Below are 25,261 nucleotides of genomic sequence, written 5' to 3'. Positions count from 1 at the left end.
CAAATAGTGGTGATTCTTCATGATCATTTTTAAATATTCTCATCTAATATTTATTACAGAATAATTTCTACAATGAAATTGAAGCTTTATTTAATTAAACGTTTTTAGAAATTGCTATTATTTTTCTATTTTTATACTTGATGTTGCATTCAATTTTGTAAAAATGAGTAATCAGTTTTTTTTTTAAATTGTAAATAGGACATTTTGTAGATACTCATTGGTTACTTGTTTATTACATTGGTTATTACTAGACTAACAACTACTACTATTATCAGTAATATCTATATACTCAGCTTTTATCTTATATATAATTAAAATTTAAAAACTAATTACAAAAAATATTAAGTATCAATATATTTCTCATGTTATATCAATAATATATATATGATATTTTATTATTTTTTAATATAATGCCATAATCAAATAATTCTCTCGATATTCAATTAAGAATATTTGAAGATTATTTAAAACAATTGTATATACATTATCAATTGTTAAATTTGAAGAAACAAATATTTGATAAAATTAGAAATAAAGAATGATAAAATAGTGCATAATAATAGTAATAATGTATCAAAAAATATTTATAATTAGAACAATTAAAAGAGGAAATATAAACTATTAATACACATATATATAAACAAAAAATAATAGTTAATCAAAATTATTATTAAATTATTAAAATTATTATAATTATTAAAATTGACCCATTAATTTTACCAACAGAAAATAATAAAAGAAAAATATTGAAAATCGTGGATCTAAATTTTTACCATGGATTATACATTATTAAAAATTTTTATTAATATCTCAATCAAATTAATAATTATTCGAACTTAAATTTTATTTATTAAAATTTTATTAAAATCTACATTTTTCTTCTTCCAACATATTTACAAATTTCGTATGGCAATCAAGAAATTAGAAATTACTTTACTTTAGTTTAGAAATTACAGTCTAAAAATTATTTGTCAAAATGGATAAATGTTATATATAGATTATCTGATCGAATAATATAATAAAAGATAAATCATAGATGTATATAATAGTTAAGTCGAAAAGTAAAATCAATATATAATTAATAATATATGTAATATATATATAAAAGAAAAAATTGCTCAAAATGATGTTTCTTATAATATTTTTCAAGATCAAAATTGGTTAGAAGGAAGTTAATTGATAAATTTAAAATATGAAGTTTCTAATATACATATACATTATTTAGTATACAATTATAATAGAAAGAAGAATGAAGTATATAGTTTTTACATCATTTAATATCAAACAATGATATTTTTGTATCTGATATTCTGCCATTTCTGGATTCAATGATCTCACGATATCTATAATCTAATTCATCTCAGATTTCATTTGTTTTTTAATATAAACTATTTATATTATAAATTATTAATTATTTATATTAATTAAAAATTTATTATAAGACAAACATCTATTTGAGTGTATTAATTTAATCTCTTTTCATAATTATATTAATTAACAACATTTTGTTATTTATAAATAATCACAGAATATTCAAATAATTCAATTTAATTTAATATTAATAATAAACTAATTCATTTCAGATTTCGCTTTTTTAAAAATGAACAAACGATAAATATTATTATTAAATTTATCAATTGAAGTTTGTACATATTAACTGTAAAAGCTTAAGTATTTGAGTGTATTAATTTAATTTTTCTTTTTATAATTATGCAGTTGATTTAATACAAACTTCAATTGTTTAAAACTTAATAAGTCTTAATCGATTTAATTTTGTTCTATCTTTTTTTAACTTTTAGAATTAATCCAAAAATACATTTAATTTAATTAATATATATATCAAATAATATAATATAATGTAATAAAAATACAAGATTGATAAAGATGAAAATTTAATGTAAATTTAATGATATAATATAATACCATATAAAAATGAAAAAAATGCCATGAAATGCTTATTCAGTGATTTATTCAATTATAGTGAAGTGTAACGCTACAGGTTAAAACTTCATAGAAAAATATATTTATAATTTCAAAATAAATGTGTCTATGCAATATAGGTCGCCATAAAACAATGTGGGATTCTTTCGATTATGTTATCTTAAATTCATATTCATATCATAATGATAATGCTGAAGAGAATTGTTTAAATTTATTTATAAAAATTTCGATTATTCGATTTATTTAAAATTTTTAGAAATAAATATACTTAACCTTACTTTAAGTTCTTGTTTTTATGTTTTGCACAGGACTTTTGGTAATTGAAAATGATCATTTTTATTATTAAATATGTGCATTGAAAAAATGTCGTTTCAAATGCTATTTATCAGTTAAGCTATTTAGAAAAAAAATTTATTTTGTGTTATATTTTGAGTAATTTAGCGTTACTTCAAGTTCTTGTAATTGTATAGCATAAAATTTTTGGTAATTAGAAACCATTTCTGTTACTAATGTGCATTAAAAGAATGTACTTCATCGCAAATGATATCTGTGATATGTTAATTATGCTCATTTAATATAAAATATTTATCCATTTATTCGAATGTACTAATTTAATTTTTTTTGTATTAAATATTTACTTGAATGTACTATCTTGAATTTCTCTAGTATTAGGATAAAAGAAATATCTATTTGAGTGTACTAATTCAATTTCTTTTGTTTTAACATAAGATAAACATCTACTTGAGTGTACTAATTTAATCTTTTTTATATTAGAATAGAATAAACATTTATTTGAGTGTACTAATTTAATCTCTTTTATATTAATATAGAATTTCTCTTATATTAGTACAGTATAAACATCTATTTGAGTATCCTAATTCAATCTTCTTTTTATCAAGCATTTATTTGAGTGTACTAATTCAATCTCTCTTGTATCAAACATTTATTTGAGTTAATAATTGAATTACTAATTTAATTCCTCTTGTATTACGAAACAATATCTATTCTTGTATATTAATTCAATCTTTTTTGTATTAATTTATACATAATCGTTTATATTAATTTATAATATTATATATAAATAATTTATATATAAGATAAATATCTACTTGAGTGTACTAATTCAATCTCTCTTGTATCGAACATTTATTTGAGTTAATAATTGAATTACTAATTTAATTCCTCTTGTATTACGAGACAATATCTATTCTTGTATATTAATTTAATTTTTTTTGTATTAATTTATACATAATCTTTTATATTAATTTATAATGATATTATATATAAATAATTTATATATAAGATAAATATCTACTTGAGTGTACTAATTCAATCTTTCTTATATCAAACATTTATGTTAAACATTTGAGTTAATAATTGAATTAGTAATTTAATTTCTCTTATATTAGGGTAGAATATCTAACCTAGTGTATTAATTGAGTTATTAATTCAATCTTTTTTGTATTAATTTATATTAATTATCTTTATATTAATTATATATATTTTTTTTTTTATATTAATTTATAATAATATTATATATAAATAATTTATATATAAGATAAATATCTACTTGAGTGTACTAATTCAATCTTTCTTATATCAAACATTTATTTGAGTTAATAATTGAATTAGTAATTTAATTTCTCTTATATTAGGGTAGAATATCTAACCTAGTGTATTAATTGAGTTATTAATTCAATCTTTTTTGTATTAATTTATATTAATTATTTTTATATTAATTATATTAATTCTTTTATATTAATTTATAATAATATTATATATAAATAATTTATATATAAGATAAATATCTACTTGAGTGTACTAATTCAATCTTTCTTGTATCAAACATTTATTTGAGTTAATAATTGAATTAGTAATTTAATTCTATTACTAATTAATCTTGTATTAGGATAGAATATCCTAGTATATTAATTGAGTTATTAATTCAATCTTTTTTATATTTTTAATTTATGGATAATCTTTTATATTAATTTATAATAATATTATATATAAATAATTTATGTATAAGATAACTATCTACTTGAGTGTACTAATTTAATCTCTCTTGTATCGAACATTTATTTGAGTTAATAATTGAATTACTAATTTAATTCCTTTTGTATTAGGATAGAATATCTATTTGAATTTATTAATTTAATCTCTTTTGTATTGATATATCTAGTTAAGTATACTAATTTATATTTTTTTTATTATATTAAAAAAATAAATGATATTTTAATAATTTTTGAAATATCATAATATTATAATAATTATAAAATAGAAATGCAACATTTCAATGAATTTTTCATAAAAAAATAATTAATACAAATTATGCTTGTGAATTTTACATTTCGAGAAAAGAATGGTACTAAGAATAATACCAAGAATAATTCATTTGAAGTGATAATTTTTAAATTTTTAAAATATAATATCATAAATTAGCAATATATTAGCAGTATATCTTTAATTTTAATACGATTGCTAAATTAATGCTCGATTATTATTATTGTTAATACATATATCAAAAAATATATCGAACTAAAATATCTGTCTCTCTTCATATTTATTCTATTCAACCTCCACATATCATTACAAAATCTTTATAAAATAAGAAAAAAGTATTTATAAGGTTTGTAATTGTGTAAGTAAATCTAATTTACCTCCTTTTTTTTCATTTTTAATATGCTTTCTTGTATAAATACAAGTACAGCGTTTCAGATAAAATAAAATTTTATAAATTTTATAAATAATAGAAAACCTCTATTTAAAATGGATATTTATTTAAAGATATTCACAATAATTAAAATAATTATATATAATTATTTAAGATATTATTTAAGATTTAAAGATATTTATTAATAATTAAATTATAATTTTTCGGTCAATTATACAATGAGTTTCATTATCGCATGAATATTATTATTAGAGAAAGATAAAAATTTAAAAATATTATTTAAATTATGTACAAAGAATATAAATTTAAATTTATTTAATAAATTTATTAAATTTGAAATGTAAATTTACTTTGAATTTTTAGTTAAAAGATATTATACACGTATATATAATATCTTCGAAATTTTGATTGTTTTTTTTAATGATTAAATAATCCTCTAATCCTAATCTAACGAGCATGCACTATCAAAATTATAAATATCATAAATAAAAATTAGCGATTTCGCAAAAAAATTTCAAGCAATTTTTCGTTTGCAAAATTTTTTCTTTTTTGTTAACGAATTATTAAAAATATTGACCAATCACGCTGCAACGCATATCTAACATCCAATACGCATTCTATGATTGAAATTGGCGTTTTTGATTTGGTAAACTGGTAAAAAATTTTTGCAAAGTAAAAGATACTTGAAATCATCAATTACGTTTTCTCGATCGATTCTTGACACAGATATTATATACTTTTATAAGAATCGTTCGATGGCTAAAGTAAACTATATGAAAAATAGATATTTACTTATTATTATTGAATTATTAAGATGAATTATTATTAGATGAATTCAATTAAGAAATCAACATTACATGACACAATGATTTCTTTTATTCTTTAAATAGAATATATATATATATATATATTTTATAAAATCTTATAATGGAAAATTACGACGTACTAATATTAGAGGATATTGTATCATATTTGAACAACTGTGTTGTAATCTCATGTTTTATTAAGGATTATGAATGTACATAGTAACGATGTGGAAAATTATGATTATAATATTGAAAGATATTATATCATATTTAAACAATTGTGTTGTGATCTCATGTTTTATTGAGAATTAGGAACATAAAAGGTGGAAATTTTTATTATTATATGATATTACCGATCGAAATTAATTCTTAATGACAATATTAATTATCGATATTATTTACTTTTTTTGTATAAAGGCAATTGTTACATTTTATAAGGCACAATTACATCAGTTATAGAATTTTACAAAATTTTTTTCAAATTAATATTGCACAAAAAACTTATATTGATATAAAAAAATTGAATATTTATTTTTGATTATAAAAATACAATTTGGAAAATTATATGACAGCGTTAAAAAAATCACTTGTATCAGAGATTTTAATAAGTTTGGAAGGATTAAATATAATTCTTACATTCACAATTTTTAGCATATATTCTAAATTTGAAAGAACTACATATAATTCTATATATTCTAATAATGAATGTAATTTCATATAATAAATAATGTAAACTTCATTTTTACATGATCATAATTATTTTTATATTATATTTTTATATAAATTAATTGGTATGTATTATGTTTCAATGAAATAGACATTTGATCATATATTTATAATTATTATAATATATTGTCTTTTTTTAAATACATTTTATATTTTTAAATTATATAATAATTATACATCAAGTTTAAATATACATTGGTTTAGTAAATTAAAAAATTTTTTTTGCACCACTTAAATGCTACAAATCGTCTGCCATCTCTACACAAGCAACAATACAGCTTACATATTAGTTGATTATTTTTGGAATTGGAAAATTGAAAATATTTTTTAAAAATATAAAATTGTGTTGAAATTGTGTTCAGTATAGCAGAATAAATAAAGAATAAATTGTTGCAATAATCTTGAAATTAATATTTTATCAAAATGTTAAAAATTTTTTTTGGCTTTTTTATCATATCTAATGCTCTTGTTACTATTTTTTCTTGTTTAAATAAATCAATGATAAATTCTAATATTTAAGGAAATGAAGTCAAATTTTGATAAATTTAAATATGGAAAATGAATAATAAAATAATATTCAACACTATCTAACAGTAAATAAATTAAACAATGATTTAAATAAGATTAGATTACATAAATGTTATGTTCACTACGCAGTTACAGCAGACTATAAAAAACAGAAAAATGCAATCCATATGGCGATACGAGATGATGTTGATTTTTGAATCATTGTTATGTAAAGTCTATTTATCTAGTCAGTATTAACGAATTCGCATTATATCTGGCTCTAACGTTTAGTGAACAAAAAAATGAGAAACGATAACTTAACTATTTATAAATAAACGTACAATAATTTAGATAGAATTATATATTAAAAAAAAAGGCGTTAATAAAAAGAGATGAAATTTTTAAATTTATTTATTAAAGAAAGCATAGTCCATATAAAAACAATAAAAAAGTTTTGAAAAACAATATTTTTTGTATCCTTATTGAAATAATATATTATCTTCCAATTGATGTTACAATAATTATACCAGTGATTGGATATTTGGCATTGAGTTGCCAATATTGATAAAATTTTAATGATTTTTTAAAAAAACTATTTTAGAATTTTATATATGTACCTACGTTTCCACGCGAATCCGTTTCATTTATTTTCTCAATTATTTTGAGAAAAAGAATTTATATATGTGAACCCCATCATTTTTATGCGAATCCATTTAATTTATTTTCTTATTTTTTTTCAGATCGAAATTTGAAAAATTTATCAATTTATTACTATCAGAAATATATATTCATCTCGAAATCTTTATACATTTTTCTTACTTCTTTATCTTTACAATTTTTTCCAAAAATTTATCAAATAATTTTTTTGAATAAAAACATAAAAAAATAAAATAAACTCTTTATTAGTTTTAGCTTTAAAGCAATCAATTTCTTTCGAATTCGAATATTCATAATTTTAATTACAATTCGTTAAGAAGAAATGAGTTAAAAAAAAGTAAAAGTAATCGAGAAATTTTAAGTTATATTGTTATATTTTAAGTTATATTTTAAAATAAAATAGAGAAAAAATAAAAAAATAGAGAATAATTTGAACATCTTATGTATTAATAAAATTAATATTGCAATAAAAATACGAAGAAAAAAAATAAAAAAATTATTATTGAAAAATAATATCATTTTATTAATCTGAACATATCGATGAAGTTGATTTAATCTTCGTCTATCATATTTTATATTAATATACAGGATGAATAACTTAATTTGTCACTTGAATTAACTTAACTTATAAACTATTTATCGTACAAAAAAATGTTTCAAATAAAATTTTGTTGATATTAAAAAGAGGACAATAACTCGTTTATTTGATTTTGTTAATTTGAATTTTTTAATTGTAATGTGTAATAATATAATTGTAATATAAGATTAAAATCTTTATTAAAATAATTATCAAGATATTCTTTAATAAAAGGTAAAACAAAAAACAAATATGACCGACTTGATCTTCGTACTATTTGATTATTTTTTAAAAAATAATATTTGTCGTAAACGATCTATGATACCTGAAAATATGAAAGATCGTATTGTAAGAAATTAAAAAATATCTTGATAATTATTATTTTTTAACATTATATACAGTACTCTTCGAATTAATATAAACAAAATATTATTTGAAATTTTTATAAATTCACATTGTTATACTGCAATCTGCAACTGTTATGTACAAATATAATCTATATCAATGATTTTAATATGATTTTAATACTTAAGATTAATAATACTATTCAATGAAATTATTAATATAAAAAATATTAATTTAAATATAATCCTTGTAATTATGAATAATATTGAATGAAAAATGACAAAGATTATCACTTTAGGTGAATATGCTTCGATGATACAGAAAAATATAACGTGAGTTTCATTGTGCTTAATAAAATTTTCTTTTAAAAATAGAAAAGAATATAATACAAATGATAGATCAATTAATATGAAAGGGAAATATGATAAAAAAAGATTTACTTTTTATGATTTAATTACTTTTAATAGAATATTTGCCAGAAAAACTAATTTGATTTAGCGAGTTAATATTTGAATTATTAATTTATAATTTAATATTGAAAAAGTTTTTAGATTATAAATCCGTTTACTGCAGAAAGAACAACTTTTAGAGAACAATTAATTGAATCAAACAAAATAAAATATTTGATTTGAATATTTTTTTATTACACAAATTCTATTATAATATTCTATTATAATATGATATTATATATCATAATAATGATTTAAACTATAATTGTAATAATTGTAACATCTTTTATAGATGAAATAAAACATTAAAGAGATTCTATTAAATTTTAAATTAGTATTAATGAAAAAACAAATAAATGAAAATATAACCAGAAAATTTTTTGCGTTTCCAGAATTAACAATTGAAGTTGTTAATGAAATACAGGAATAGATATTGATAAAATGATTTGTAATTAATTTACAAATAATATTGTCAATGAATCATCGAATATTTGAAAATTACAAAATTAATGAAAAGAAATGCATTCTTATATAACTGGTATTCTATATCAATACATAAGCTGCTAATTTATAGATATGAAATAACAAAATATAATCCCGATTAATTAATGATTTTTTTTATTTCAATTAAAACTATCAGAAGAGTGAGAAAATAATTCATTATTTTCTCTTCCATGCATATAGAAAATCATTGAAGAAAAATGATTTTATTCTAAAAGAGATATTATTAATAATTTATTAATTAATTAATAATTAGATAATTAATTAATAAATATAATTAAGTTATTATAAACACAAGAGAATTTGTTATTTAAAGAATTTTTTTTAATGAAATTGATTTTTTAATTTTATTTTTAATTTTTAAAATTTATATAATTAATCATCTTTTGATAATAAAGTATATACAATAATGTTCTTGTTGAAGGTAAACATATTTCATTCTATCTTCATCTCATTAATCGAATTTTTGATAAAACTTTTGATAATTTAATCAAAAAGTTAATTCAATCGTCTTTTCTGTATATACTGATTTTTGTTTTATAGAATCGACTATTTGAAAATATTTCATGGATATATTAATCTAATACATCTTAAAAAAAAAAAACAACAAAAATGATAAAAAATGGAATAAATTCTATGATTTATTAGAAATATTTCTCAATGTGTCCACAAGTTTCTTTAATTATTCTATTTCCAACATCATGTTAAAGGCTCATGATTATGAATATCTTGTTTCAAAAACTTTTATTTACAATTCTGTATAATTATCAACAACTTTATTTTATTAACACATGCATAAAATAACACATTACTATTAGAACGTTATTATTATACATTTTATTGCTAGATAAAAAATGTTATCATTAAAATATATCTTTATTTTTTTTAAATTCTAGAATTAATTATTTCAAAATTATAATTATTAGTCTTTTATTCTTTAAACTCTTTTGTTTAATCGATAATTATTCGATCTTTCGAATATTTTGATTTTCTTTCTGAACGTCCTTGCCAAGCTTACAAACTGTAGAATAGTATAGCTATCGTTTCTTCAACAATTCTTACATTATTTTTAAATCGTTTTTTAAATATAAAACGATTTAAAATACAGAAAAATATATTTTGTTACATTTTTGTTTTCATCTTTTGAACAGAAAATTAAAAAAAAACAGTAGAATCAAATTTAAATAAATTTTGTGATTAGAATCACGGATTGGATTTTAGTTTAAATACTCATAGGATGTTTTGATTTGTTTAACAATATCGCTTCCATTATTCGTTGTTCCGCAATTAACATTATATATGGAAATTGACGATCATTTATGAAATTGATAAAACAAATTTGTCAAAATTCCAATAGATAGATATATAGATTTCTATCCACTCAACAATTATTAGGGCCAAATTTCAAAATCATTATATCGTGCCATTATATAAACAACCATTATATCATGAGAATTAAAATATTTTTCTTTCTAGAACAACTAGGGATAAATTGGCCATTTGCAATAGATGTTTTAACAAAAATTTTAGTTCATAAATCTTCAACTAGATGATTTTAGAAGTATCCATATCGTTGAAAGATAAAAGAAAAATTACTTCGACGATATTGCAAGTGAGTTTCATTAAATATTAAATTAAAGAAAAAAAAAAATTAAAATTACATTTTGCAGATGCTTTGAGAATCCATTTCAATAATCTTTTAATGATTGAATTAAAGAATATATCATAATGAATATTTCTCGATGATTTAATTTATAAGGAAGCAATAGAAAAACATAAACCTGTATTCTATTCCAATGACTAATGAAAAAATTTTAAAATTCCAAATGTGAATATTTGCAAATTTGCATGTTTAAGAAATTTAATAACAAAACATTGGATATTGTGTACTTCAAACATTCAATGAAGAAATATTGATTTATTCATTTTGTGTTCTTCGAGCAGATTAACAGTTGAGAACATAGCGAATAACAAGCAATTTTTTTTGTATCATTGTTATATAAGATCTATTTAAAAATTTATATTTAAATCGTGTCCTTATCTATTTCGTCTTTTCTTCTATCTTTATTTATTTAAATATTATTTAATTAAATCAATAACAAAAGAATCAAAAATATAAATCAAAAATAAAAGTTAATTTCGAAGTAACTCGAAAACTTCAAATTATTTAAAAATTTGTTCTTATATATTCAATAACGAAATAATGTTACACGATTAATTGAATAGCCACAAATAATTCTTCTAATAATTTAGCAAAAAGATGAGATAATTAAATTATTTGTTTAAAAAAGAGCAAAAAAATTTCCATATTTCAAAAATCAACCTGATGAATACACTTATCGAAATAATGTATTTTCTTTTAGTGAATAGATTTTATATCATAATAAAAATATTTTAGAAAAGATTAATGATATGTTCTTCAAAGCAACATTATTCATTTAAAAATATTATGTGAAGTCTTTTAATTGTACTTCTGTTTATAATTATACTTACATCATACATTTTAAAATCATTACAAATTATCAATTTGCAATAAAATTTTTTTTCAAAATCATATTTTTAGAAAATGAAAAAACCAATAGAATTATATTCATAGAATTTATAATTTGGACAGAATTATATCCATCATGAAAATATTTAGAATAATATATATTTTATTTTGAATATATTTTTATTTTTGCATATATTTTGCATATTTTTTTTAGAATTTATCCAAAAATGTACACATGTATATATTATTTTTAACGTATATGTATTATTTTGATTATTATTGATTATACAATTAAATAATTTTTTACATTTTTAAGTTACCAACTGCATGTCACATAATTTCCATCAATATTAAGCACGTGACATGTGTCATATGACATCTTTGTATAGTATTATAGCAGCAGTGGAAACAATGTGACGTTGCATATTCTTTTTATGTAAAAATTTATTATAGAGAAATAAACAAATAATTTTTAGTGGTTAAGGAGATAACGTATTGTCCTTGCATCCTAAAAAAAAAAAAAAACAAACCAAATAACATTTCTGAATTATATTCTGCAAGTGGCCGGCATCTTTTTTATTCTTATAGCGCATGCGCACTGTATTTTCACATTTATTGCAAATTATTACATGTAACTCAATCAACAAATGATTGATAGATATAACATTGGATGTATAATTTCATAAAATTTTGTGAGAAACGTTTTATTCACATTTTTAATTGTTTCTCATTTGAAATCTATTTAAAAAGAATAATTTATATTGAGAAAATTCTATATCTTTTTTTTCAAAAGCATCAATTCTGACAGTAGAAGAAGTAAGAACTATTCCTTATTCCTATTGAATATAAAAACAATGCAGAAATTGAAGAATCAAAAAAAAGCAAGATCATCGAAGAATACAAAATGTGAATTATCTTTAGAAAATAAGAAAAAACAATTCTTAATTGAAATTAATTTTTAATTATTTATAATTAAGATTATATGAATTTAATAATTTTGAAAAATAATAAAATTTGGCAGTAATAATTATGAATTTAAATAATTATAATTAAAATTAGTGAGTTTAATAATTTTGAATTGAAGATTATGAAAAATTAGAGATAATAATTATTCAAATAATTATAATTAAATTAGTGAGTCTAATAACTGTGAAATGTAAAATAAGAAAAATAATTATAAATAAATTAATGAGTCTAATAATTGTGAAATGGAAAAATAAGAAAAATAGGGAATAATTATAAATAATTATAATTCTTAATAAATATGCTAAAGTTTTCTAAAAGATACTATAATAAAGAAAATTTGATAATTCTGACAAATATTCTGTGAAAAAAAAATATTACAAAAGTCTAAGTAATGAAAAATTAAATAATCAGATAAAAATATCCCGAAATTTAAATGAATCATCTTTTATTTTAAAAAGAAAAGAAAAATTATTTTAATTAAATAATAAAATTAAAGTAAAAAATTATATTTAATTTAAAATGAAAATACAAAAAGAATAAAGGAAGAAAAAATAACTACAAATAATTATGATATTGATTATCATTACATGATAAATCCTTTTTTGAAAGAAAAAAATTATCAAATTTTGTCTAACTAAATTCAACAAATATTCCAAAAAATATTCCAAAAAATATTCCAAAAAATATTTTAAGAAAAGATATATATAATTTTCTTCATTATTAATAATTATTGTATTTAATTCAATTTTATTAGTTATAATTTTATTTATATTTAATTATTATATATTATATATATTATTTAATTATTAAATTAATTATTATATATTATTTATAATAGAATTAGTTATAGTTCTAGTAATTATAATATTAATTACATAATACAGTTTCACAATTTCTAATTTATTTATTATATTTATTTATTTCTATTTTATCATTACTTATATTATTATACTATTATTTAATTATTTATTATATCATATACATTATATTTAAAAATTAATATATATATATAGAATATAGAATATATAATGTCCTATGGAATTAGAATATTTTTCAAATGATTAAAGGTAGAAAAAAATGTGCAAATGCAAATTAAACATTAAAAAATTAAAATGTTAAAAATTAAACATTCAACATTAATCTGGATGTAATTTTTGTGCATTGATTAAAAATTTTATGCATTAATTTAAAAAACTAATTGCAAATATCACAAGTTACTTATATTATAATAAATTTTCAAATGATGCCATTATAATAATAATGTTTCTTTTTTTTTTTATTTAGTACATTAATCAATAACAATCAATTTATGTTACAAAAATTGTATTAGATTGTCATATCTGCACATATATTCAAATAAATTAATTATAATTATAATTATAATTTTTTTAATTAATTTAATAATTTAATAATTTTCTGAACTAATAGGAAAAAGATTAATACTTTTTTATAGAAATTATACTCAAATTATATTTCATTTCAAATCGTTTAATTTGTTTTTTCTATCTCCAATTATTTAGAAGATATATAAAATTCCAATTCTATAGGATATATAATGAAAATTGAAATTTTTATTTTTTTATTCTCAATGTTACAATAAATTTATCTTCCAGAAATACAAATTTGATTGCTTTGAAATGTATCATCATTTACTTGCTATTTTCTTTTATTTAAATTTTAAATGCATCATTTAAAAATGAAACTTTGAAAAATTAATTTTCTAAAAAATTAAATTATCTTCATCTTTCTCACATATTAAATATTAAATATTTTGTCATATGTTGCAGTTCTTTTACAATTATACTTTAATTTTTGAATCAAACAAAGATACAACTTTTCTATTTTTGTACAAGTTCATCTAACGAATAGAAGAATAAAATAGAAAGAAAGGAAAAAGGAGAAAATGGATGACCAAAAAGAAACAATGAAATGGAGGAAATAAGAATAATATCACAGGCCTATGTGATTAAAATAAGGTAATATAATAAGAGTAGTAAAAATATAATTAAATAGTGTTCTGGAAATGTTTAAAAAATGCATTCAATTAGAAAATTGGAATAAAAAAATATAGTTTTCAAAAATATAATCTGTGATTTTCACAGTTTTTGCAAGATCATTGTGAATTCGAATATATATCCATGATATGTTTCTTTCAATGCCATATAATATTTGTTTCAAATATTTTTTAACATTTCATATATTTCTTTCTGTATAATATCTCTGATATTATACAATATGTTTCAAACATTTTTTTTGCATTATTCACAATTTTGAAAATATTCAATATTCTATGGGATGTCTCTTTCAATGTCGTACAATATATGTTTTAAATATTTTCTTGCATCATTCACTTTTTAATAATTAAAAATAAATTTCCAAATAAAACATTATAGATATAGGGACAGCTAAAAAAGAGAATGTACACATTCCTACTTGCATCTTTATTTTTGGTAATGATATTTGGATTTATTGATATATTTGGAATTAACATCATGCAATAATTTCAATAATTGACACAAGATAATTATCATAGGTTCGGAGAACAGCAATTATTCGACGAGGTAGGTATTCTGAGAATTATTGATGATGATTCTTTATTTGATTTCATTTGTTTTATTATTATATGAAATTTGTAAAAGTATATGTATCTTAAAGATTATTTCAATTATACCAGAAATTGATGAGGATAATAGTTTTGTGATAAATGGATGGGAAATATAATAGTTATATGTTAATTTATTAAAAAATATTGTAGTTTTGGAATATAAAATGTTATATGTTAAATGGAATAGATATTAAAAAGCAAATATTATGATTATTTCATATGCTTATAAAAAAAAAGCCAAAAGTTAAACATTAATATTAGATAAGAAATATTTTAATATTGGAATTATTAATCAAATTGACTTTTTTTTAATAGCTTTTGCAATTATTAAAAATATTTTTCATAAAATTAACATTAACAACATGTCCAATGTTATTTTATTCATCTATCATATATATAAATATTTGTATGATAAATTGTAAATCTATAATATATAATAGTTCTATATAATATATAAGAACATATAACAATAAATATTTAAGAACATACATTTATAATTGATAATCGATAATGTTAGAAAAATAATTTATTCTTTGTTAATTAACAACAACGAATATCTTTCTTAAAATTTCTGTTAGATAAATTTCTTTTTCAAAACAAAAATTTCTTTCTTTTTCATTAAAAATTATTTTTTTATGTATTTATTTAATATTATACATTTAATGATATCCATATGTTTTATACTTTATATATTTAATTTTATATTTTGTTTTTATTTATTTATTTATTGTTTATTTTTAATGAATTTGATTGAAAATTTTTTATCAGAAATAATATTCGCGAGACTAGATATAAAAATTGATACACAAAAATTTTGGTTTTTAGATTTATTTATTATAAGCAATTTAAATTTATATTATAAAATTTACAAATTGAAACAATATAGACTAATAGATCATTAGCATTTTAGTTCTTGCTTAATTCAATAAAAACTTAAATATTATTAATCATAATTTTAATGTGTTCTCAGATATTATTATATTATACTATCTCTAACTTCAAAAATTTATTTTACGATGTACCACTGCATTGAACTATTATTAACATAACTGATATCATATATAAGTCAAAAATATCTAAAATATTTTAATGATATAATAATAAGTAAAGTGATAGAAAAGTAAAAAAATTAAATCAATTTTTATGCTTATCTTAGCTTCTAGAATCCATTGTTCAAATGTATATCACGAATATATTAATATTGTTCCAAAAATGAAGCGTGAAATATAAATGAAATGATTATATTTCATGATTTTTTAAAAATATCTCTCACTTTTTAGAAATTTTTTTAATTAATGAATTAATAAAATTCTTTATGCATTTATGTTTCTCTTCCGAAAGCTTTTCTTTTTTTAATGTTAAAGATTTAGCGAATGATCCAATATAAAAATTTTATTTACAATTCTGTACATTTATTAGCAACTTTATTTTGTTACAAATTATTATTATTCATGCATTATACATTATAAGTAAAACAATTATTATTATAATAATATAACAATATTATAATAATATTATTATAAGAATATGTCTTTCTTTTTTGAGATTCTAGAATCAATAAATTCTTTTTTTTCAATCGATATTCTTCGAATATCTAATTTTTTTTCTGAACGTTTCTCCGAAGCTAATAGTATAATAATATAATTGTCATTTCCTCAATATTATCTTTAAGTTATTTTTTTTTAAATTCAAAAATAGATATATGTTATTATTATTATTATTATTATTTATATTCAAATAATAATAATAAATAATAACAAAAAATATAATAATAATAAACGATTAATAACAGAGGCCAGAAACTTCATTATTGAAACAGTGAAATTGAATTTTTAAACTTAATATTCAATCATAATATTTTATAAAATTTTTTTTGAAATTTTGAAGAAAATATTTAATATTTTAAATATTTGCATATTATTCTTAATAAAGATAAATATTTTTAATTTATTTAATAATTATATACGAACGTTTAGTGGTTTTATTACTGCTATAGTGATGTGATAAAAATAAATACATTTTACTCTATCTTTAAATTTCACATAACTTGCTAAAGATTAATTTAATCATGATTTGTGTATACTGACTTCTGTTTTTGTCTCTAGAATCATCCATCTGAAAATATCTCACTCTGAATATAATATATTAACATTCTGTATATCATTCCAGAAATAAATAAAGTACAAGGAAATAGAATATAGAACAAATTGGCAATTATAGAATTCTTAATGTGTTTGGAAGTTTCTTTGATTACTTTAGAATTTCTTGTATTTTTTTTTTTCATCAGTTTTTTCTTGTCTTTTTTTAACATCAATATTAAAGATTTGATTCGTGGTCTAAATGATTCATGAGCATCTTTACTCAAAAAGTTTTATTTACAATTCTGTACATTTATTAACAGCTTTATCATAATACATTATAATATATCATGTTATATTATTATATAAAATAACATGTTATTTATTAAGATGTTATTATATTTCCATGTTATATTACATGTAATACAATATCATTACAAGAATATGTCTTTCTTTTTTGAGATATTCCAGAATCAATAGTTCTTGTTTAAAATTATTATAATATTTTCCAAATTAATTTAATTATATTATAACATGTTTTTCTTATTCAATCGACATTTTCCAGATATCCTATTTTAATTTTGAACATTTTTATTAAGCTAGCATGTTATGAAATACATGTCATTTCTGTAAATTTTAATTCATTTTTCTTGAATAAAATTTTTAATTTTTTCTTTTTATTAATTAATTAATTTATATATTTATAATTTATTAGTTAATTATTAATTAATTATATATATCAATGTATATGTATATCAATAATTTTGAACAAAAACATTTTTGGAAAATATTTTCTATTGCGTGCCTATATATTCGTGAGCAGTAAAATTTACATACACAGAATCAATATTGTACGAATTATTTTATTGTAAAACGAATCGTAATCGTTTTTATTTAACAATATCGTAATTATTTATACAATATTTGCAATATTTTGCAATAAAATAAAAAATTATGAATTCTTTTGAAATGATACGGCAAAATAAAGAATTTTAATGCATTGGAAATTTGAATTTGTCCCACTGAATGTTTCATCTACTGATTAAGGATAATTTATTTTCAACGAAGGAAAAAAATTTAAATTTATAGCATTTTGCATTGTATTTGAATTTGTTTCACTGAATATTTCATCTACTGATCAATGGTAATTTATTTTATTTTCAGAAAAAGAAAAATTTGAAATGGATATTTAAATGTTTAAATTTGTCCCACTGAACGTTTCATCTACTGATTAACGATAATTTATTTAACGATTATTTATTTTTTGGAAAGCCAATAAAAGATGGCATCAAATTTAAGGAATGGTAGGAAATGATTGATTTTTTAATTGGAAATTGTAGAAAGAAATGAGATAAGATTTCTTTTTTAATATTTTTTAAGAATTTTATCAATCTTCTTTATCAATCAAAATAAATTTCACAATTACCTATATCTTCTCTTTTCAATACAACTTGAATTATAAACAAATTTGTTAATTATGAATTGTGAATTGTAAACAAATTTCAATATATTATTAGTGAAAGATATGGAAAGTAATAGTAGACTTTTTGAAGTAATAATATTTCAAAAAGTCATATTGTTAGATATAACTTGAAGATATTTTGGAATGTTTGTTAAAATTTTAATATATTATCATTGTTATAATATATTATCAGTTATGTTGATAGTAATATATATATATTTATAACATCTCTTATCATTTTTATATTTTTATATTATTGTTCAGCTATTATCATTGAAAGTAGTAATTGATAATTTTCTGTATTTCAAATGATATTAAAACAATGTTAAAACAATGAGAACAAAATGGTCAAAATTCCAATATCTATTTTGATCAAAAAACAAATATAAAGATTTAAAATTATTAAATACAGACAATTGGGATGATAATGATCCTTTCTAAAATTAATACAAAAATAGATTTTTTTTTAAATTAATCATCTGTAATAAATGATGAAATGTTTGGGATTTGAAGAAAATTTTAAAAGAAGTTCAGAAATTTAAATTTATTTTTAGTTTCTAAATCTTCACATTTAAATTTATTCATAAAATTTTCTGGATTTAAATGTTTTAAATGAATTTAAATGTAACATATTATATAGTTACTAGAATTAATAGCTGCAGTTGATTATCTTCTGCATATTGGTGATAAAACAAAGTTGCCAAAATTTCAATGCCTAATTAATTTTGATAAATTAATTTTGATCTAATTAATAGCTTAATAAAATTAACAATAGAAAACAATATTATTGTTGTATTTTCCATAACGATTTGGAAATAATAAGAAAAATTTAGATCGGCACTAAAATTATATCGTATAAAAAATAAACGACATGCAAGATTTTGAATTTTACAAATGAATTTCATTGATTATCCATGAATGATAAAAAAAATTTTTCGATGTTATACATATACACAAATATTTTTTAAATTCAAGAAAGTTCAATCGTTTTATTCGAAAATAATAAATACGATATTATATGAATTAATCGTAAAATTTTGCGATAATGTAGTAGCAATTGAAGAAACAATGAAAGAATATAAATATTTTCTATATTTAAGAAATAATAAGATTAGAATAATAAAGACTAATGAACAAAATTTAAAATTCCAATAAAAATTGCAATTCACATGTTTAAAATGAATTATATTAATATAATTATATTAATATAATATAATAACAAAATAAATTACATCGTTAAAACAATCAAAAATAAAGCATTAATTTGCTATAATTTTATATTTGATCATACTGTTCTAGTTGATGAAAAATAGGAATAATACGATCTGAATATGATCATTAAATAATCTTGATAAACTTTTAATTTTATCTAATTAAATACTTAAAATGAAAAATCATTGGCCCATTTAAAATTTTAGCGCAGCTGCATGTTTACGCGAATTTTTTCGTTTACAATCTCAATTATTTTTTATTAGGTACATTTATATTTTTAAGATAAAAGCCTTATCCAAGTTTATGGTCCAAGTTATAGTAAAAAATTTAAAATTTTTTTAAATATTTTACTTAATCAATAAATCAAAAGTAAAAATTATTTTATCACTTTTACTACTCTTTAACTTTTTTAATTTTTAATTTGAATAGCTATCATGAATCTATATAGTTCAATAATCAGTTATTGAAGTGCCATGATAGACATAGGGGAATATTCAACTTCTTTTAATTTTCAATATTCCTTATTTATCAAATGAATATTGATATAAACGATATTTTATCTTTAATCATCTAAATTATTATATTAAAGAATTAGCACAAGAGACAAGATTTTTTTACCATCATTTTTGCTAATTTTGCTATTATTTGGCATTGATTCTTTTAATTTTTTTATCTTTCTATACAATATTTTTTTTATTCATCATAAATTTTGTAAGCAAACATCGTTCATCAAGTTTAAATATATATATAATTCAGAAACTAATAAATATTTATTATTATCTTTTATGTATTTATAAAACAAATAATAGATATTCATTCAATTATAATTGTTCTCTTCTAATCAAAATTGTACTTTGGTTTACTCATTGACCACCATGCAAAATGGAAAATATAACTGATTTAAAAGAGTTTTAAGAAAAAATTTAAAAAATTTTCAACAAGTAATTTTTCAAAAGGAACAATTATTATATTTATTTATATTCCATTCCATATCGTCATTTATTATTTAAAAAAATTATGTAATTTTCTATATCAATATAATTTCAATAATAGAGATTAATTGTTGACTATTTATTAATTATATATTAAGTAATTATTTGCAAAAGAACTTTTGATTTTAATAATCTTGAAATATTTTGTTGAAGTCATGATTTCTAATTTTCTTACATGTATATAAATATTTGAAAAATATAATACATGTATATATTTCAAATATAAATATTTGAAAAATATAAAATTTGATATACAAAAATTTCACTTATTTATTAAGTAATAAGCTTTGCTTATATAAAGTGAGATAGAAATAAAACAAGATAATGTTGAGATAAAAATTAAGTTACTTTTTTTTACTTCATGTTCTCTTCATTTTACACGAACTTCAATTTAATAAATTTATTAAACAAATATATTCATATTTTATATATATATTTTTATATAATATTCGATATAAAATTGTTTTAAATCAATATAACTTTATAAAAAAAAATAAAAAATATTATATAACAATAAACTCGAATTTATTTTAAAGCGTGAAATCTCTAGTTTAATTTCTAAATTTTTGTCTTTGTATCACGTAACAAATAGAAAATTTAATCTATAAAAATATTTAAAAAAAGAATAATTGAATGCTTATAGATTTAGATAGGAAGGATATTTAAAGATGGCTTTTTCCTTTGCCTAAACTTGCTGTACGATTTTTTTTTTCATTTATTGAATTTTAGAATATTAGGATTGGATGACATGAGTCATAGAAAATATTAAATTTTCATTCAAACCTCGATAATATAATTTATATTATCATTCGAACAATTTTCCCTACTTACATTACAATGTATATAAAATTCAAAAAAATTGCAAACAATTTTTGCAAAATTTTCGAATAACACAAAAATAATTTTATCATACAAAAGAATAATTTTCTATCCAATAAGGAAGAATGGTACAATAATTATACAATAATTATACAATAATTATAGCATATAATATATATACGAATATATACGAATTAGAATATATTTAGATTAAGAATGACTTAAGTCTTCTTAAATTATCAAAAAGAGAATATGTAACCATTTAAAAGATTTGGAGAAATATAATCTTATGAAAGAATGTATTTACAATAAACGAGAGATAAAAACAAAAATGGATGAATAAGAAAAAATGAATAATATAAATATAAGAAAACAAATATTTGGATAAAGAATATTCATTGTGAGAATAGTTTTCTTTTTTTTCTTTTGAAATTATTTTAATATTTTTTATTAAAGAGAAGAAAATAAACTCTAAAAAGAGAAAGTAAAGCTAATTAATTATTTTAGAAGGTTGTAAATTACTTTTTTTGTGCAGATCAGAGAATAAGAAAACAACAAAATCTCGCTTCTTTATCTTCTTATATCTTTATTCTTTATCTTATATCAAAATTCATTATTTTGGAAAAATTTTTTTCGAGACCAAAATTCTTCAAAATTCAGAATATTATTCATTTTAGATAATTTTGAAACATTTTGAATACAAAATCTTATAATTTAAAATATATTTTGTTTATTTAATTGTATTATGAATATTAAATAGTTTATAATAAAAGTTTATATATATATCCAATATATATATAATATAATTATATAAAATTTTAATATATGGAAAACAAATTCTCAAAAAATCAATGTATATATTTTATTTCCAGGATATTTAAAAAAATATAATGAAAGGAAATAAAAAATAAATTTCACAAAATAATAATATATAATAAAATTATAATAAACTTACAAATAAATATAATTTTATTGAATAGTATTTTTTATGAATATTTTATGAATTATAGTTTTGCAATTTTTAAAATCTTTTATTTGACTTCTTCTCAAAAAATTTTTTATTCATATAAAATAAGTAAAAGTAAATTAAATCAAGGAAGCATAAAATTATTTTTAATTCTTTAAATCGTTCATTTCTATGTGCAGCATCACTGAAATGTTATTATGTCAATTGTATTTAGAATGATAGTGTTCATGCACTCTAATATAAAATTATTTTTTATATAAGAGATTAAAACAAAACAATTTTTAAATTTCTGGAACGGAATATAAATAATAACATTATTCACAAGAACTCGGTGATGCCAGTGAAAGGAATACAATATTTATACATAAAATAAGACATGTTCATTTCTATGTGCAGCATCACTGAAATGTTATTATGTCAATTGTATTTAGAATGATAGTGTTTACGCATTCTAATATAAAATTATTTTTATATAAGAGATTAAAACAAAACAATTTTTAAATTTCTGGAACGGAATATAAATAATAACATTATTCACAAGAACTCGGTGATGCCAGTGAAAGGAATACAATATTTATACATAAAATAAGACATGTTGTCTTATTTAAATTAAGATTAGATATTGAAGTGATTTATAAAGATTTGATTAGATATTGATTTATCGAGATTTAGATATTGAAATAATATTATTAGTTAGAGTTTCGGAATTCCACGTAATTCCACGTAATTAATTATTTAAATTTATATTTGCAGAAAATATTATGACTCTATCAGAGAAAATGTGGACAACATGAGGATTTATATCCTCTTCATTTTTTGTGATGATAGCGAAAGGAATACAATTATTTATGCATAAAAAATAAAGTCATCGAATGTGACTTATTTTTTTATAAAACTTCAATTCTCACACGATTTATAATTTAACCCAATATTTGCGGAAAATATTGTGAAATATTGTTTGGCTTTGTGCAATATTACCATAAATAATGAGCATGCACATGAACCAGTAGTTCAAACAGTGAAACGGAGAACAAAAATGAAAAAATATAATAAATAATTGTTTTATTATGAAATAATAAATTATTAACAGATATTTCAAAATTTTATTAAATATTCTTATTTGTATTTTATTATTGTTGCCATGTTGCTTGTTTTAAATAGTTTTTGAATTTTACATAGGGTGCCTCAGTTTTTCCCAACCAAATTTTAATAATATATATTTTTAGAATAAAATCAAAATGAACTTCAAAGAATTTGGAATTCAATCTTTTATATAACTGTCAATTTTGTATTGACAAGAATGACATTTGAAATGGAGTTGTAGATAAAGTTGTAAAAATATTATTATATATATAAATATATAAATAGATAAATAAATAGATAAATAAATAGATAAATAAATAAATATATATACCTATATATAAATATTATTGATTATATTTTTTAAATAGTAACTTTTATTATATATTATTATTTATTATTTCATCATTTTCATTTTATTGCTATATATAACTTTTTAATAATATTTCCAATAATATTTATTTATATGAAATTTTTTAAATTATTATTTTTTATTTTTAATAGAATACATTAAAAATTCAAAATTTACTCAAAAAAATTAAAGTACCCGATATATAATATTTTTTTGCAATTAAAATCATTTGAAAGATTAAAATTTATTTATATGAATCTAAAATAATAATATAGAAATATTATAAAAATAAATAATTGATTAAAACAATAAGAAAAGATAAATAAACATAATTTTTATATTATATATTTTTTATTTTATAAATAAAATATATAATAAATAAATATAATTAATATAAAATATAATTTTTTATGCAATTGAAAAAAAATTTTTCAGAAAAATTTCAAACAAACAGTAAAAATTCGAGATTACAAAAATGTTGCAACTAGACTCAACGATGAAATTGAAATCCTTAATTATTTTTATTTTTAATTTTTACTTTATTTGAATTTTTAACATTTTAATTTGCCAATATTGAAACTGTTTAAATTTATTTTTTGTTCAATAGAGCTAATTCTATTTTATCTTAGATACCATAATCTTACTTATTTTATTTTACATTAATACAATTTAAACTTCAAGATTGAACGATAATAAACGATAATAAATAATAGAATTAAAAACAAACGAATTAATTAACATCATGGATTGATAAAGCATGAACGAATGAAATATATATATCTTCAAAAAATTTTTTTTTTTAATTTTATTTAAAAAACATTACAAATATTACAAACATTACAAATATTCTGTTTTATATAATAATTATTGGAATTAAAATTGTTAATATTTCTGATATCAAAAAAATTTATAGAAGGAACGGTAGAAAAAAAATTAATAAGAATAAAAAAGCAAAAAAATTCGAATAAATGAAACGAAATCTTGAATCTTATTTATTTTTTATTATTAATATTCTGTAGCAATTCTTTAGAATCGTACAATTAGACTATAAAAT

General features: G+C 18.5%; 2 protein-coding genes across 2 annotated transcripts in view; one reads left to right on the top strand and one right to left on the bottom strand.

The window, feature by feature from the left end:
* The window catches only part of LOC108000322 (sodium-coupled monocarboxylate transporter 2), an 81,796-nt gene that overhangs the window by 12,031 nt on the left and 44,504 nt on the right, over window positions 1-25,261 (top strand). The window lies entirely within an intron of this gene.
* The window catches only part of LOC108000225 (metabotropic glutamate receptor 6-like), a 71,660-nt gene that overhangs the window by 23,772 nt on the left and 22,627 nt on the right, over window positions 1-25,261 (bottom strand). The window lies entirely within an intron of this gene.

This window comes from Apis cerana, linkage group LG16 (genome assembly GCF_029169275.1).
Source record: "Apis cerana isolate GH-2021 linkage group LG16, AcerK_1.0, whole genome shotgun sequence".
Classification (NCBI taxonomy): domain Eukaryota; kingdom Metazoa; phylum Arthropoda; class Insecta; order Hymenoptera; family Apidae; genus Apis; species Apis cerana.
This window is presented reverse-complemented; position numbering and strand designations above follow the sequence as displayed.